This window comes from Pristis pectinata, chromosome 2, assembly GCF_009764475.1.
Source record: "Pristis pectinata isolate sPriPec2 chromosome 2, sPriPec2.1.pri, whole genome shotgun sequence".
Classification (NCBI taxonomy): Eukaryota; Metazoa; Chordata; class Chondrichthyes; order Rhinopristiformes; family Pristidae; genus Pristis; species Pristis pectinata.
Window position 1 is genome coordinate 35,798,956 of NC_067406.1, and position 17,088 is coordinate 35,816,043.

Here is a 17,088-nt window from a genome sequence, read left to right on the forward strand (position 1 = left end):
GTTTTGTAATACAAAATGGGGATCCAGTGTCTAGAGTGGGATAATCTATTGATCAAGAAATGTTAAAGGATTAACACCAGAAATGATATACCAATGAAAAAGCTGTAACATCCTACAGAAATATTGAGTGTTCAACTCAAAAGTTGTATTTTGTAAAATATTAGCTGTGGATAATATTTTGAGCTGTTGACCTGTAAATTTGTCAAGAATTGCCTCTAAACTAGTCTTGTGAGCACAAATCTCAACTCTGAAAGCAATGCATGTTCAACTTGTACTATTTAATATTTTGGTATTGGGCTGTTAGTTTCATTTGCAAACAATTATTTTTACAAGCCTGTAAGGGTGCAAATTCTCCACAGCTATTTGGATCTATCCTACTTGTTGCTGCTCTGTACTGCCTGGTGCATCAATATCTAACTTGTCAATCTATTATTGGTGTTCTCTAAATTTCTACAGGGCCCAGGTCCTCCAGATCTTCTGAGATCATGACGCTAAAGTGATTTCCTATAAGTTACTGCGGGTTCCAAGCTAAACTCTATGGAAAGTTAGCTATTTAATTTGGGTAGTTTAGAAATTTCTCAAAGCATTGCATAAGTTGTTGTATTTGGACACCATCTGGGATATGTTATTCAGTTTGGGCATCAGTCAGGACCTTGATTAGGGACTGAAGTTTAAGAACCTGAAATGACAATAAAACAAATGTAAGTCTTTGATAACTGTCAAATACTCTATCAAAATGGGTTCAGTATAGCCTTCTGTAACCAGCATATGATGATTTTTATGATTGGTAGTTTGAATTTGGTAAATCTTATGCCGTTAAACTTTGACCTTTAGCAGGGCAAGAGGTCCACTGTGGTACATACTGACCATTTCAATCCTTTCTGATCTTTCACTGCTATAATAAATGCATGTAGCATCACAGGGTTGTAGCCAATTGTGTAACTGAGCAAAAATGTTGAGAAATTCTAGCTTACGGGATAACATTTTGTTTTATTAATGAATTTTTATATTAAATCATGAAATGCACACCTGCTGTGATAATGGGCTGGCCTTTCCTATTAAGTGGTAATCTGTCTGAAGCATTATAAGCATTATAACCAAATGTTTTGGATACGAGTGCATTGGGGTGTGGTGTTAATGCTGAAGAGTGGATCCTGCTGTCATAGTATTGGTATTAGTTTGAGGAACTGGAGTTAAAGGGTTACAGGATTCTGGAATATGGCAGCTTGTTAACAGTCCAGATTTGTAAGCATAATTAAAGGCCTTTTCAGCCTGATTCTAATGTTAAAGCAACTTCTGAAGTGTTTCCAATTATGACAGTTGTCAAGTGGAATTTTGTAATGGCAATGTCACTGTCAATTGAATACTTCTACATAGTGGAGGTTAATAGTGGATGCATGGGTTGAAATCTACCTTGGTAGTTTTGTAAAAGGTAGTCTTGCGGATGACTTCATAATGTATTTGGGATAGTTTCTTAGAGCAGTATGTTGCAGAACCAATCAGACTATTTTTGATCAAGTATTGTGCAATGAGACAGGATTAATTTTCTCAAAATAAAGGAACCCCCAGGAAAGGAATGATCATAGCATGGTAGAATTTCAACATCAATTTGAGGCAGAGAAACCAGTATCTCAAATTAGTGTCCTAAATTTAAATACAGTTACAATAATATGACAGTTGTCTAAGGTGGACTGGGAATTTGGGTTAAGATGGTAGAAACCTCGGGTGAATGCAGTTTTCCCCCCCAGGAAAGGAGAACTTTAAGAACTAGAGGTGAAAGAGTTAAGAGATCTGAGGGGTGGCAACTTCAGAGGTGATGAGGCAGGTACAATAACGCAGTCAAAAGACATTTGGATAAGTAGATGGATAGGTGGGCTTTAGAAGGTCGTGGGCAATGGAACTAGCTTGGTGGGTACCATGGTTGGTGCAGACAAGTTGGGATGAAGGGCCTGTTTCCATGCTATATTACTGTCAGCAGTGGCAGATATCTCATAAGTCAATGGACATATTATCAGTGGTGATATTTCACAAATCCTACCAGAAGTGCATTCTGGTGGAGAAGAAAGACTCGGATGAATGCATCATCCATAGCTGAGGTATCGAAAGAAAAGATATGCAAAGATTAATGGTAGGCAAGATGATTGGGGAATTTTTTAGAAACCAGTGAAGGATGTCTTAAAATTGTGAAGAGAAGAAAGAATAAACTTGCAAATCATGTAAAAAGGGCTTCCAGGGTATATAAATGAGAGCAGCTAAAGTAAATCTTAAAAGACTGAGGAATTTTAAAGGGAAATGGAGATGGTTGTGGTTATAATTATTTTGGTTTGGCCTTTATGATAAAAATGCTCCAATAGTAGTAATCAGACAGATATAGTGAGGAAGGAAATTAAACAATCTCACTAAGGGGGGAAAATACCAGGCTCACTACTACTAAAGGCTGATAAATCCCCTGGATCTGGTGGCCTGTATTCTAGTCTTGAAGGGAGTGGCTGCAGATATGTACCAGCTTTGCATGGATTCTGAAGAGTTCCCAAAGGATTGGAAAGGTGCAATATTCAGGGAAGGGGACAAAGCTATAAGCAAATTAGCCTAACATTTGTCATTGAGAAAGTGCTGGACCATTATTAAGGAAGAAAAACAAAACAACAGCTGGAAGCATCAGTCCATCTAGAAACATCCCTGTGCAGATTGTAGTGGTGAACCATACCAGACTGGACCATGATAATTTAGCTATTGAATTTCTTGCCTTTACATCAGGTTTACACATGAACAATATTGCACTTGTGAGATGCTTAAAGTGAGTGACACATTAAGTACCTGTGTGAGTCAATGATAAAAGAAGTCAAGAGGATATATGGGGGAAGGGGATAAATAAAGTGGATGCTTAATCATTTCTACTTTTTGGGTTTGAATTTTTTTATTTAAAAACATTTATGCATTTGTGGGTAGGTGTTAGAATAGAGCCAATAATAGGAAAAACTGAAGAAATGAGTGTCAGAAACAGCAGCTTCTATCTTATCAAGAATTAAATATAATGCTTCAGGGATAATAAAGAAACTTATGCATTGCTTTCCTTAAGCAATCTAAAACAGAGATCCAATTTTGAAGGAAAATACATCAAAGGTAGAATAGAAAGACTTTTGAAGTCTATTTATATTAAATGTGTTATAATAAAGGTAACAAAAATTTGAGGAAATCTAGGGCAAGGGCACACCAGTTTAGAGCTGAAAATCATGTTGTTCCAACATGCATGTAATGGCTTTTGCCAAACGGAATGCATCCATTGCTGCCTCTGTTTGCTTCAGTAGATGTGCTTATTTGTTGAAGTATTAGATGAAAAATGATATCTAGACAATAATATAAAAGATTGCAGAAGTTTTTTTTAGATACACAAAGGGTAAGAGAGAGGCAAGAGTGGACATTGAATGCTGCAGAAGTAGTAATGGGGAATAAAGAAATGGTGGAGGAAATGAATAGGTACTTTGCATTAGTCTTCACCAGTAATGTGCCAGAAATTCAAGAGAGTCCGAAATAGAATTAGAATCAGGTTTATTATCACTGACTTGTATGTTGTGAAATTTGTTTTGTGGCAGCAGTACGGTGCAAAGACGCAATCACTATAAATTACAGAATAAATAAATAGTGCAAAAAAAAAAGGAATAACGAAGTAGTTTTAATGGGTTCATGGACCAGTCAGGGACAGAGGTAGTGGTCGTTACTAAGGAGAAGGTGCTGAGGAAGCTGAAAGGCCTGAAGGTGGATAAATCACCTGGACCAGATGAACTACACCCCAGAGTCCTGAAAGGTAGCTGAAGAGATTGTGGAGGTATTGGCAATCTTCTTTCAAGAAGCACTAGAGTTAGGGAGAGTCTCAGAGGACTGGGAAATTGCAAATGTGACACCCCTGTTCAAGAAGGGAGGGAGGCAAAAGGCAGGAAATTATAGGCCGGTTAGTCTGACCTCAGTGAAAAACACAATGATGCTGCAGGAACTCAGCAGGCCAGGCAGCATCTGTGGAGAAAAGCAGGTGGTCAACATTTCTGGTCAGGACCCTTCAGGACTTTTTTCTCCACAGATGCTGCCTGCCTGCTGAGTTCCTCCAGCATCATTGTGTTTTTCATCTAGGTTCCAGCATCTAGCCTGACCTCAGTGGTTGATAAGATTTTAGAGTCCATTATTAAGGATGAAATTTTGCAGTACTTGGAAGTACATGATAAAATAGGGTGGAGTCAGCATGGTTTCTTGCCTGATAAATCTGTTAGAATTCTTTGAGGAGGTAACAAACAGGTTGGACAAAGGAGTTAGTGGGCAGTGAATTTTCATAAGGCCTTTGACAAGGTGCCACGCAGGAGGCTGCTAAACAAGAGCCTATAGTGTTAGAGGCAATGTACTAGCATGGATAGAAGATTGGCTGACTGCCGGAAGGCAGAGAGTGGGGATAAATGAGTCCTTTTCAGGATGGCTACTGATGACTAGTGGAGTTCTGCATGGTCAGTGTTGGGACTGCAACTTTTCCCTTGATGCGTTAATGATCTGGATGAAGGAACTGATGACATTGTGGCCCAGTTTGCAGACAATACAAAATAGGTTGAAGGACAGGTAGTGTTGTGGAGGCAGGGAGTCTGCAAAAGGACTTGGGCAGGTTGGGAGAGTTGGCAAAGAAGTGGCAGATGTAATACAGCGTAGTGAAGGGCAGGGTTATGCACTTTGGTAGGAAGAATACAGATGTAGACTTTTCTAAATGGGGAGAGAATTCAGAATTCTGAGGTGCAAAGGGACTTGGGAGTCTTAGTTCATGATTCCCTTAAGGTTAAATTGCAGGTTGAGTTGGTTGTAGGAAAGGCAATTGCAATGTTAGCATTCCTTTCTTGAGGACTAGAAACCAAAACAAGTTGTAATGCAGAGGCTTTATAAGGTGTTGGTCAGACTGCATTTGGAATATTGTGAGCAGGTTTGGGCCCTGTATCTAAGAAAGGATGTGCTGGCCCTGGAAAGGGTCCAGAGGAGATTCACAAGAATAATCCTGTGAATGAAAGGGTTAATATATGAAAAGTATTTGGTGGCTCTGGGCTTGTACTTAGAAGGATGAGGGGGGATCTCATTGAAACCTACTGAATACTGAAAGGTTTGGATAAAGTGGACATAAGATGTTTCCAGTAGTGGGAGAGTCTAGGATCTGAGGGCACAGCCTCAGAATAAAGAGACATCCCTTTAGATCTAAGATGAGGAGGAATTTCTTCAGCCAGAGGGTGGTGAATCTGTGGAATTTGCTGCTCTGCATGGCTGTGAAGGCCAAGTCATTGGGTGTATTTAGATTAATAGGCTTTATTGGCAGAGATTAATAGGCTTTAGGTTGGTAAGGGTTACAGGGAAAAGGCAGGAGAATGCGGTTGAGAAAAAAAAATCAACCATGGTTGAATGATGGAGTAGACTCGATGGACCGAATGGCCTAATTCTGCTCCTAAATCTTGTGGACTTAATGGCTCAGTTGTCCATGATCTGATAAGTGTGTATCAGAGGAAATTTAACAAAATGTTCAGTCTAGTGATGTTAAGACAGGTGAGAAAATACAACAAATTGTATTCTCTATGCTGTTTATTTGCTCTATGATCTAAGCAAAACAAATTGTTTCTGGTTAATTACATGGAAGGGTAGACCACTTTAGTGGGATATCATTTGATAGGCAACAACACTTAGAACAGGACTGAGGATCTGGACTTTGAGGAAGTGGACTTTGAGGATCATATAAACAGTTTGAGAACTATAGGATTGAGTATTCAGTACTTCCATGTTGCAAGAAAATATGAAATATCGGCACTCTGCGCTGAGTTTTGAATGTCTCAAGAGAATCAGTTCAGTAGGAATGGGAGGAGAATGGAGGACAATGTGAATACCACTCTTCACTATGCTGCTGGAAGAAATTATAAAGTCAGTTGAGGGAGGAGGACCTACAATAACCTTCCAATTTAAACTTCTTTCTATCCTAATCTCACTCTAAATTCATTTGCTAACAAAACAAAACTTTAGTCCTTATCAATTTAAAGCTTTTAATTTGTGTAATTAGGTAACATTTGGTGAATTCCCTGCAAAATACCTGGATTTTCTTCCCTACCACTTTCAATCACAGCACATGCACCAAAGGGCATGTTTTGGCTATCAATGCAGCAGTCTGAAGTAAAGGGTGACGAAAGACTTCTAGGGATTCATAACAGACATGTCATCCATGTACCTATGTAACAAACTCACAGCTAGATAAAAATAAAATGGTAGAATTAAAAATAAAATTCCAAAACCAGCAGATGCCAGAAATCTGAAATTAAAACAGAAACTACTGGAAACACTCAGGCAGCATCTGTGGAATGTCTCAGGTCAAAGACTTCACTGGAATCAATACGATGCTTACTACTGCCAATGAGAAATGTCATGCTAGCAAATAAGTGAACTAGACATTCATGTATATATGTTTTGACATTAAAAATAAAGAATTATGAAGTTGCATGCATGGTGGGTTCTAGCATGTGTTGCCACTTCAGCAGGTACCAGTTAATTGATACTTTTAGGTGTAGTCATAATTGCAGATGACAAGAAGTGGATGTTTTTTCTGACTTCATTGTACTTGGAACTTCCAAAATAAGGTTGTGCACCAAATAATGTTTGTGACCATAGTTACTTAAGGACCTAAAGACTTCCGAATGGTTAATCCAATGGATGGCACACAGAACAAAAGCAATGTTTCCAGGAGCTAGCCTTGATTGTTTACAAGTTAACGTGGAATTTCACTTGGTTGGCCTAGAATTGGTTGATTGGCTATTCAACAGCTCGCAGGAAAGTAAGCTTGTCACCAAACTCCAAGACCTAGGACTCAACACCTCCCTCTGTAACTGGATCCTTGACTTTCTAACAGACAGACCGCAATCAGTGAGGATAGGCAGCAATACCTCTGGCACGATTATTCTCAACACTGGTGCCCCACAAGGCTGTGTCCTCAACCCTCTACTCCCTATACACTCATGACGGTGTGGCCAGATTCTGCTCTAACTCCATCTACAAGTTTGCAGATGATACCACAGTTGTAGGCCATTATCTCAAACAGTGATGAGTCAGATTACAGGAAGGAGATAGAGAATTTAGTGGAATGGTGTCATGACAACAACCTTGCCCTCAATGTCAACAAAACAAAAGAGCTGGTCATTGACTTCAGGAAAGGGGGCAGTGTACATGCACCTGTCTACATCAATGGTGCTGAGGTCAAGAGGGTTGAGAGCTTCAAGTTCCTGGGAGTGAACATCACCAACAGCCTGTCCTGATCAAATCATATAGAAGCCATGGCCAAGAAAGCTCACCAGCGCCTCTACTTCCTCAGGACGCTAAAGAAATTGGGTTTGTCCCCTTTGACTCTCACCAACTTTTACCGATGCACCATAGGAAGCATCCTATCTGGATGTATCACTGCTTGGTACAGCAACTGCTCTGCCCAGGACCACAAGAAACTGCAGAAAGTTGTGGACACAGCCCAGCACATTACAGACACCAGCCTCCCCTCCTTGGACTTTGTCTTTACCTCTCGCTGTCTTGGTGATGCAGCCAGCATAATCAAAGATCCCACCCACCCGGGTCATTCTCTCTTCTCTTCCACTGGGTAGAAGCTACAGGAGCCTGAAGGCACATACCACCAGACTTAAGGACAGCTTCTACCCCACTGTGATAAGACTATTGAACGGTTCCCTTATACAATAAGATTGTCCATGACCTCATGATCTACCTTGTTGTGACCTTGCACCTTATTGCACTGCACTTTCTCTGTAGCTGTGACACTTTACTCTGTACTGTTATTGTTTTTACCTGTACTACATCAATGCAGTTTGTACTGACTCAATGTAACCACACTGTGTAATGAATTGACCCGTACGATCGGTTTGTAAGACAAGCTTTTCACTGTACCTCGGTACAAGTGACAATAATATACCAATACCAGATGAAGATAAATGTAGCAAATAAGTATTGAGAATGAGAAGTTGCCTTCTGTTGTGTGGTTAAGGGCATGTATTGAGACAAGCAGAAACAATCTACAAGCTATTGAAATTTAGTGAAATATAGAAGTTGTAAAATTATATTGTTTACATGTTGCTGTCCATTCAATATGAATGGAAATAAACTTATGAGTGCAAGGAGGTAAGTCATTATCTAAAAGTTATATTACTAATGCCCCCCATGGAAGCACATAATACAGTAAGGTTGTGATCTGACAATCAATGGCAGTTTTTGTTTTGCAGGAAATTATCTGCAGGTGTGCATGCATGGAGCATGCACAAAACAATCATGATTAAAACAAGCTTCTGTGGCCTGTCATGAATTTCATGTTCACTATTTTTTTTACATTTCGTTGTTTAAATAAATCGTCCCTTGTAACTTGAAACCTTTTCAGGCAATGTTCCCCTGACAAATGAAGGTGTGTACTCTGCCTGTAACTCTGGGTTCTGGGATTGCTGAGTTCCCCTTATGGAATCAAACTTGAACTGACCTTTTTCTCCCTCTAATGAGGTAGAGTTGTATGGGCATTCCTACAGGAAATGTATTGTCACAGTTGGAGTTGATGGCTGTAGTTGCCTCAATAAAGCAATGGGAAATTCAAAAGCACGTTTGCTATTGTGTTAAATGGTATGCTGTATATGTAGCTCAGACAAACAGGAATCATTGGTATTCCAAAAAAGAAGGATTTGGAACTATAGCACTGAAATAAAAAATTAGAATTTTGGAAATTCAGTGGAAGTCAATGAACATTCTGTGCTGTCTGACTTAATGAATCAATGCATAAAAGGAAAAGACTGGTTATGATCCTTTGGGTGTGTAACAGAATGCAGCTGATGATCTCATAATATTCAATGCAACCATTAAGTCTGCAGGAAATGGTTATCACAGCAAATTTATAGTAACTTCAGATTTTGGATCCTGTAAGCTGCCAGTTGGCTGAAGTAATGCTTCCTAGTAATTCGCTCTTAGTTGAAAGTAGCAATCAAAGAAAACATATTATGCAGTGCAAAACCTCTCTGATCACTTAGACTTTAATAATAAAATAAAAATGCAAGAAAGCTCTCAAATCATCTGAAACATCAGCAAATTTTAGAGTTATTTATGCTGTGTCAGATATAGATCAGTTTGTATCACTTTGCGTCAGAAGTTTATGGGTTCAAGTCCCATTTCAAAGACTTAAGCACTTAACCTTTTCCAGAAGATATTTTATAACCAAAGCCAGATGATATTTCTACCTAGCTACATGTCTATTGTGCTAGAATATGGAGTCAGGCTGCAACAGATCAATGGAGTTGCTCTTCATTGTCTAAGTCACCCAAGAATTATGTCCAAAGCACATAATACATTGCCTGAATTAATGTAACCCCAAAGATGAAGTAGAGTCTACAGTCTGATGAAACTTTCATGTCTGTAGTATAACCAAATCTCAATATTCTCTGACTATTTGGAAATCTTGATGGTTCTGCATATGACACACCAGGTAATGTTTGCTGCCCTCCCTTTTGACTTACCTGGAACTCAGTACCCATGCTCCCTCCAACATACTCGGGCCTGGCTCCTGCACTCCTTCTAATGCTCCAGCGTGCCAGTTTCCGCAATCCCTTTTGACTCGCCTGGGCCCCAGTTCTCAAACTCCCTCTAACACACCAGGGCCCTGGTTTCCATAGCTGGCAAAATGCAACAATTGTGGAAAGTGCAAGATTAGGGACCCTGCAACTGGAAAGGGAAAGTGAACCATAAAGATCTTCTTTTGTGTTAGGGAGAAACTCAGGTTGGAATAAAGACGGAAAGGACAATTCTTGAAAGGAGTTACAAGACTTGAAGAAGGACCTAAAGTGGGGCCAGCTCCTAATGATCTGTGAGGATAATGGGTAACACTCTGTTTTAATAAATGTGAAATTAGCTGCCCTAACTTTTATCCACAAAAAATTGCAAAATGATGTAAACTAAACAATACAAACTGAATATTGTTAGCTTCAATTTTCTTATGTATTGAACTGTACCTTTTATGTCCTTGTCATGTTTCCTGGGAAATGAGATTAAACTCGAATGTTTGTGCAGCAAAAGATTAGTGTGATTTATCTTGTATCTAGATTTGCTGAGGCTAAACTATTTGGATTGAGTATTAGAAGTGCAACTGAGAATAAAAAAAATACTGTAAATTCAATGTGTAATGGGCCATAAGACATTTAAAATGAGTACTTTTTTTTGCTGTAGGAAATGTTATATTAGCTTGTTTAAAGTTTTCTTGAAGAAAACATTTTGATTAATGTTCAGTAAATGCAAGATTGGATGACATTAAACCCCAAAAGTAGCTGATAGTTTATTGTTGTTGAACATGCACTTGATTGCTGATGCTCCACATCTGTTAAATGAAAGATGTGACATTCTAGGGCCCATTGTCTCAATAATACTGCACAGTTAGGGTAGATACGAAGTGGAAATGCTGCCTTAGAGGCAGGGAAGCAAAATTAGAGTGGGAATCATCCTGGAAAATTCCTAAATAATTAAAGTATAGCAGACATCTTCAATTAGATTAACTACTTGTTCATTTCCCCTGCAATGGACCAATAAAGAAAGAAAGATTCTCCCAAGATAATCTTTTGAATGTGGAGGCTGTTGAGGTGAAGATAAGTACGAAGGAAACTCTAGTGTGGTTTTGGAAGGGAGAAGAAGTGGTGCAAGATTGACATGTAATAAAGACTATCCAGGGCCCTGGTGACAAATGTGGAGGGGAGTCTTTGACTGAGGATTAAGCAAGACTCCAGACTTGTATGAAGGCCAGAATTATCAAAGTAGATATAACAGAAACTTGAAGAGGGAATTGCATTGTTAAAGGAAGTGGGGATGGACTATTTATTCATTCATAGGATGTGGATGTCATTGGCAATGCCAGCATTTATTGTCCCTAAATTGAGGGAGGCAGTTAAAACTCAATCACATTGATGGTTTTGGAGTTGCATGTCAGTAAGACCAGTTAAGGACGGCAGATTTCCTTTCCTCAAGGAAATTAGTGAACCATGAACATTCTAGTAGTTTCATGGCTACTTTTTAAAGATTGGGTTTATTTGGAAAATTGGCATTTCGTGTCTGCAAAGCAGAGATCTGCTTGCCAAATAGTAACAGCAGAGGCCTTGTCAGCAGTTTAAGATCATCTCTGTATTGGCTTAATTCAACAGTTTAAAAGATTCATTTCAATGGAACTGCATTTTGAGATGTGAATACAACCAGCAGGGAATAATTTTTCCTGCAATTCTGTTCGGATTTTTTAAGCAGTTGCCTCATGTGACATACGTCATAAATAGATATGTGTACCATGTTAACATAGGCTAGATCTGGGGCAGATTTGGTACCTGTCAATATGGAATAATCTATCATTTGCATGAAGTACAAGAAAGCTTTGAGAATTTGTGGAATGGTATTTGGAAAGGAGATTGATCATCATGAGAAGGAGGCAAAAAGAAGGAAAAAAGAGAAGAAAGAATTTTTGTGAAATGAGCACAGTCCATTATTTGAAACAATTCATTCTGTCAGTTCAATCACTAGGTTGATAATATGGCAAAGAATCAGAGATTGTGGCCCTTTTCCATTTGGATTGGTTGCACCACCATTGCTTTAAATCTTTTGATAAAACTCTTGCCAGGTTTTGAAGGTAAAGCTGTTCCATTCTGTACACATGATTCACACTTCATGTTGCTTCATGGTTTATCACCAGTCTGTAATCCAATACTGTGGATGCTACATCCCCCCTGAGACCTTTTCTGCTTGGAAACTTGACCATCTAAGTCAATTAACAGGACAAATGAGGAACATAACTGCTAATTCATTTCTGTGGAATAATAAAGCACCTATAAAAGGTATCTATATAAATCTATCATTTTGCTGATAATATCTGGGGTAAGTGTGACTGGACCATGATGATGCAATATTCTTCATGCCAGTAATAAAACATTTAAAATTGTCACTGAGAAATTTGTTCCTTTATTAGTCGATGTAAGTCACGTTGAAGCACTTCAAGGCAATATATATGGGTGGAATTATTTTATGCTTTCTGAGATGTCACAGCATGTAATAGTTCTTTGAATTCGATTAAGAAGGTAAATTATATTTTAGCATATCATGAAATAAACTGATTCATAACTGCAAAATTGCAATTGTAAATCTATAGAGTTGTGCACCCAGGAATTTTTGATGTGCTAAATTTGTAACATGTACAGCAATTATAAGATTTCTTTATTAGTCACATGTACATAAAAACAGACAGTGAAATGCATCTTTGCATAGAATGTTCTGGGGGCAGCCTGCAAGTGTCGCCATGCTTCTGGCGCCATCATGGCATGCCCACAACTTCCTAACCTGTACGTCTTTTTGGAATGTGGGAGGAAACCGGAGCACCCGGAGGAAACTCACGCAGTCACGGGGGGAATGTACAAACTCCTTACAGACAGTGGCCGGAATTGAACCTGGGTCGCTGGTGCTGTAATAGCGTTATGCTAACTGCTACACTACCATGCCTGCCCCATTACGCCCAATCACAGCCCTGCAGAACGCCGTGGTTAGCTGAAAGCACATAAGAAACAAACTTAAGGAGGTTTACACCCAGAAAAATGTATGAAAATGAGACCTGCATAACTCCCAATGGGACTAGGTGTCATCCCTTAAAGGCACATTCACTCCCCTGCCAGCCTGACTGCAGCAACACACTTAATGGCTGTGCTGGAGGAGAGCAAAGCTACAGGGGGAGGGTGAGAGCTCAGACAGACATGAAAGTCCTCATAAGAACTATAGGAACTGGGAGGGAGAACCAGAAGAGTCAAGGTTTCAAATAGGGCCTGCACAGGAAGTGGTTGATGAGAGCTGTTTCCTCTGGCTGTGAAAATCTGCAGTCATTTTTGAGCAATTCAGAAATAAATTACATATCCTCACAAAATACATCAGGGTGAGCTGCACATAATTGAAAGCACTTTTAGTGAACCATTTCACGGGCTCATTCACTTGTGTGTTATAATCAGCAAAGCTGGTCCTGCAAAGAAGGATGTGAAAAAGTATTAGGTGTCACCTGGGCCCTATTGTCAGATTGCTGATGAACTATGTTGATGTTGAGGGCAGTAGTGTGATGGGGGCAACTTTCTTTGCTTTGGGACTATGATTTAGTAGCTTCCTTATGACATGTGTCTCCTTATGAAGAAGTCTTTCATTGCCCATTTGGTTAATACCCTCTCCTTGATTCTGCTGGAAGATGAGGCTGGCAAGGTTCTGCTAGGCTTTCCTCGGGCTCCTGATCCTCTTGCTTCTGCTGCTTTCCGGCCTGCACCTCTTGTCCCTTAGTCTTGGTATTCAACATTCTGTTCACCTGACACCACCTCCTGCACATAGCACGACTGCTAGTTGATACTTCAGGACAGCCCTGGACTGATGCAGGCATCAGAATCTCACTTCTACAAGAACAAGAGCATTTTCCACAATGATCTGTTCCTTCCATGACTCTTGTATTGGTGCTCAGGTGTTATGGTGGAGCAGTAAGGGGAAGTTAAGGTGATCCCTTGTCCCCCAGGATTTATACTTCCAGACAGTGTTGGCTATGGAAAATGTCTGTCAGTTCCATCTCTCTAAGTTTGAATGCATCACAAGTGCTTCCTGGAAACATGGTACTGACTGTAAGGAAATGCATCTGATGATCCACAACCACTTGAACAATGAGGGATTGATGTCCTTTCCTTTTGAGGGAAAGGTCCTGTTGATTAATGGGCATTTATATGCAGGGGAGGTCAATGACTGCCTATACTTGTGGGAAGTCAGCAATGCTGCAAGATCCCAGTGTTTGAGGCGCCACTGAAATCAAAGTAAATAAAATCATCGCTCACATTTACAGTGGCTGGGTGACCTCTCTGCTGTTGTGATGAGCAGCAGGTTGTGAGACCTTGCAGAGATTTCCTGCAAACACTTGGAAACTTCTTGATGTGATGAAGTTGATAGACAACCTTGACCACTCAGGAGAAATTAGTCCAGCTATGACAGTGTAGCTGAAGATCTCTCCTCAGCATTTCATTTACCCCAGTGATGACAGATTTGGAATAATTGAGCCGGTGAATACATTGTTCAGCAGAAAGATTCAAGTAAGCTATGGCGTGACTGAAAACTCAGGGTCTTCAGAGATAGGCAAGTCTTTACCTCCTGTTACTACGTCTCTGACCCATCTTGAGTGTAGGGTCTTTACCTCTTATTCTCAGACAGTCCCTTGGGATCAAGGATGACTTGCTTCCACTCCAATTCTGTGGGTTCCAAGTTGGCTAATGAGATCAATGTGGGACCTGCACGATCTACCATTGATGATGGGTGGGTAGCTTACAAGGTTGTGTGGTCCTGCTTCCATTTAAACTCAGCTTCTTTGTGCTTCCAACAACATGGACTTAAGGGAAGGTTTGATTTTCCCCAGTGGGATGCTGTTGGAGATTAGATGCAATGTTGCAGTGAAGACAATTGAGGAGAATGTTGGGAAATTGACTCAGCTCTACTTGACACCAGTCTGTGGTGAATGCTGATGGCTCTAGAAGTGCTGCCATCAGTGTCACCACTGAGGTAGCTATTGAATAAGTATCTCAGCAGCCAAATGCTGGGGAAAAAATATCACTGTTAATGGCATCACATTTGAAGTTTAGAGAGAATCTTTGAATCTTTTTCTCTTTCCATGACAGAGTAAGAATACAATGGCTGTTCTGGTATTCTGTTGTACAGCCCCAATGATTGTAGCTTGCTAAGTGGAGCCAACTGAGTGTAATTTGGGATTCAATACTGGGGATGTTGGCCTGGGAGGAAACACTGACATTGATTTGATAATCTTGCCAGTGGAGTTGGAGGAGTTATGGTATTGTGCTGTCGATATTCCATGTTTTTGGAGATCAGGTATCACTGTTGACTGGTGGATCACTAGGCTTGTTCAGGGTTTGAGATCTTGATCTTCAAGGACTCATTTACTCAAATCACCCAAAGGCTGTGCTGTCACTGAAGTTGATGCTGAACTTCATCATTGATTTCAGCCTTTGCTGAGATATGGGAACATTTTCCAGTCTGTGAGTGAACCTTTATTGTCGGAGAGTTCTATTGTTCAGTGAGGGCAGGTTGGTAGAGGGCCTTTCTTTTGCAGATATTGAGTGTAAGGCCCAGCATCTCCTAAATTTTAATGAACAATGACCTGCAGGTCAGCCTCTGAAATGTTGCAAAGGCAAATTCATCTGTACTGCATTTTGTCCTTGGTTCTGGAATGGATGTGAGAAAAGTTGAACAGTTTCCCATTTGTCCTGTAGATTACCTCCATCCCAGTGGGATGCTGTTGGAGATGAGGTGTGGTGTTGCAGTGAAGACAGTCGAGCAGAGTCCTGCCATTAACCTTGTATTCTGCCTTCGAATTCAATCTCCTGAAGTGTATCACTTCACACTTGTCCGGGTTGAACTCCAATACTGAATACTGATGCCTCCAGAAATGCTACCATTAGTGTCACCACTGAGCTAACTATTGAATAAGAATCTCAGTAGCTAAATGCTGAATAAAACCCACTGTTAATGGTAAGATATTTGAAGATTTTTGAACTGCCTTTGGTCAGTTTTAAGGCCACCCAGCCATGTTTCCCATTGCCATCAGAGAGTTTCTTCAAATAATGTTAAATGCAACAAGGTTGTGTGTTGTATTACTGGTTATACTGTGATTATTCATTTATACTGGTAATGGCAGAAATGAGCATTGAGTGATTAGTGACCTCATAAGATGTGCCATGGATGCTGGAGCAACATCAGGCAAATTATTAGGAATAGTGTGTGGAAGAATCAGGTCCAACTTTTGGATGTGCACAATTTCACCTGCCAGTGTAATTTATTTCAGGTTAAAAGATTTATGTGTGATTTGCACAGAAAAAGGTGAGCTAATAGATCTAATTTTTAGGCTGTAATGCAATGAGGTATCACTGAAAGGGAAAAAATGAACTGCCTGGATGCAAATTTAATTTGGTTATATATTGGATGAGATTTAAAGGAACCCTAATTAAACTTACTAAACGTTTAGTGATTTTAATTGTAGGTTATTTAAAGTCTTCCTCAAGTGAATCATCAAATTCTAATAACACTGCAGTGAAGTACTTGGGCTGTTTCACTTGGTTTAAGGCACCATACAAATATTGGATAGATCTAATATATAATAAAAATACATGTTGTATCAAGACCCTGATGCAGTGTCTCAACTAACAGTTTTTCTCCTCACCCAGGCTAATCTTCTTTGGCCCCTTGAAGATACCGACTGTCTGACACAGGACTAGAGCAACGCATGCACCAGAAATGAGCAGCTGTGAAAAAATCTAAATATAACAGGGCAAACAGTATTGTACCCCTCTTTGCCCCAGTTCCTCTAAGAAATCCCCAGGGAGCATTTAGACAGAATGCTTAGCCCTGTATGTGAACGTCCTATTTAACAAAGAGGGAAATAGTCAAGGTGATTAATATTCACACGCATGCAAGATTTCACTGATTGGCAGTTGGAATCCCTTTTTAACTTGGGGTTTGAGGAAATATCTATGACCAGATTCACATCTTCAGTTGACATCAGCAAATTCTAATTTGTATGTATTGATTCATTCCTGATATTAAATCAAAAGTACAACATTTATTCAACATTATATGCAATATAATTCACTGATTTATTATAACTGTCTAAGCCACATGTATTCTTCTTTAAAGAGGATGCAGCATTGCTGTAAGAATAAAGAGGTCACTCGTTTCCTTTTCAAAGGATAGAGTCTCATAGACTTATGATTTTATTTTCAGTGAATGTGTTGTGCTGATCAAAAAAAGAAATATCACTGCAATACTGGCAAGTGGAACACTTTCACATCCAGTTTGGGATACAACATTAAATACTCCCACATTAGAGTACAGCACAAACAGAGGCAGAAGTCAGCTTTCTCTGCCTGACAACACATCTAAACCCAAACAACACGGAAGTACAGTTACTCTGTCAGTGTGAGCTTTGTTTTAAAAATTCACTTCCTATCCCAACTAGCATTGCAGCTT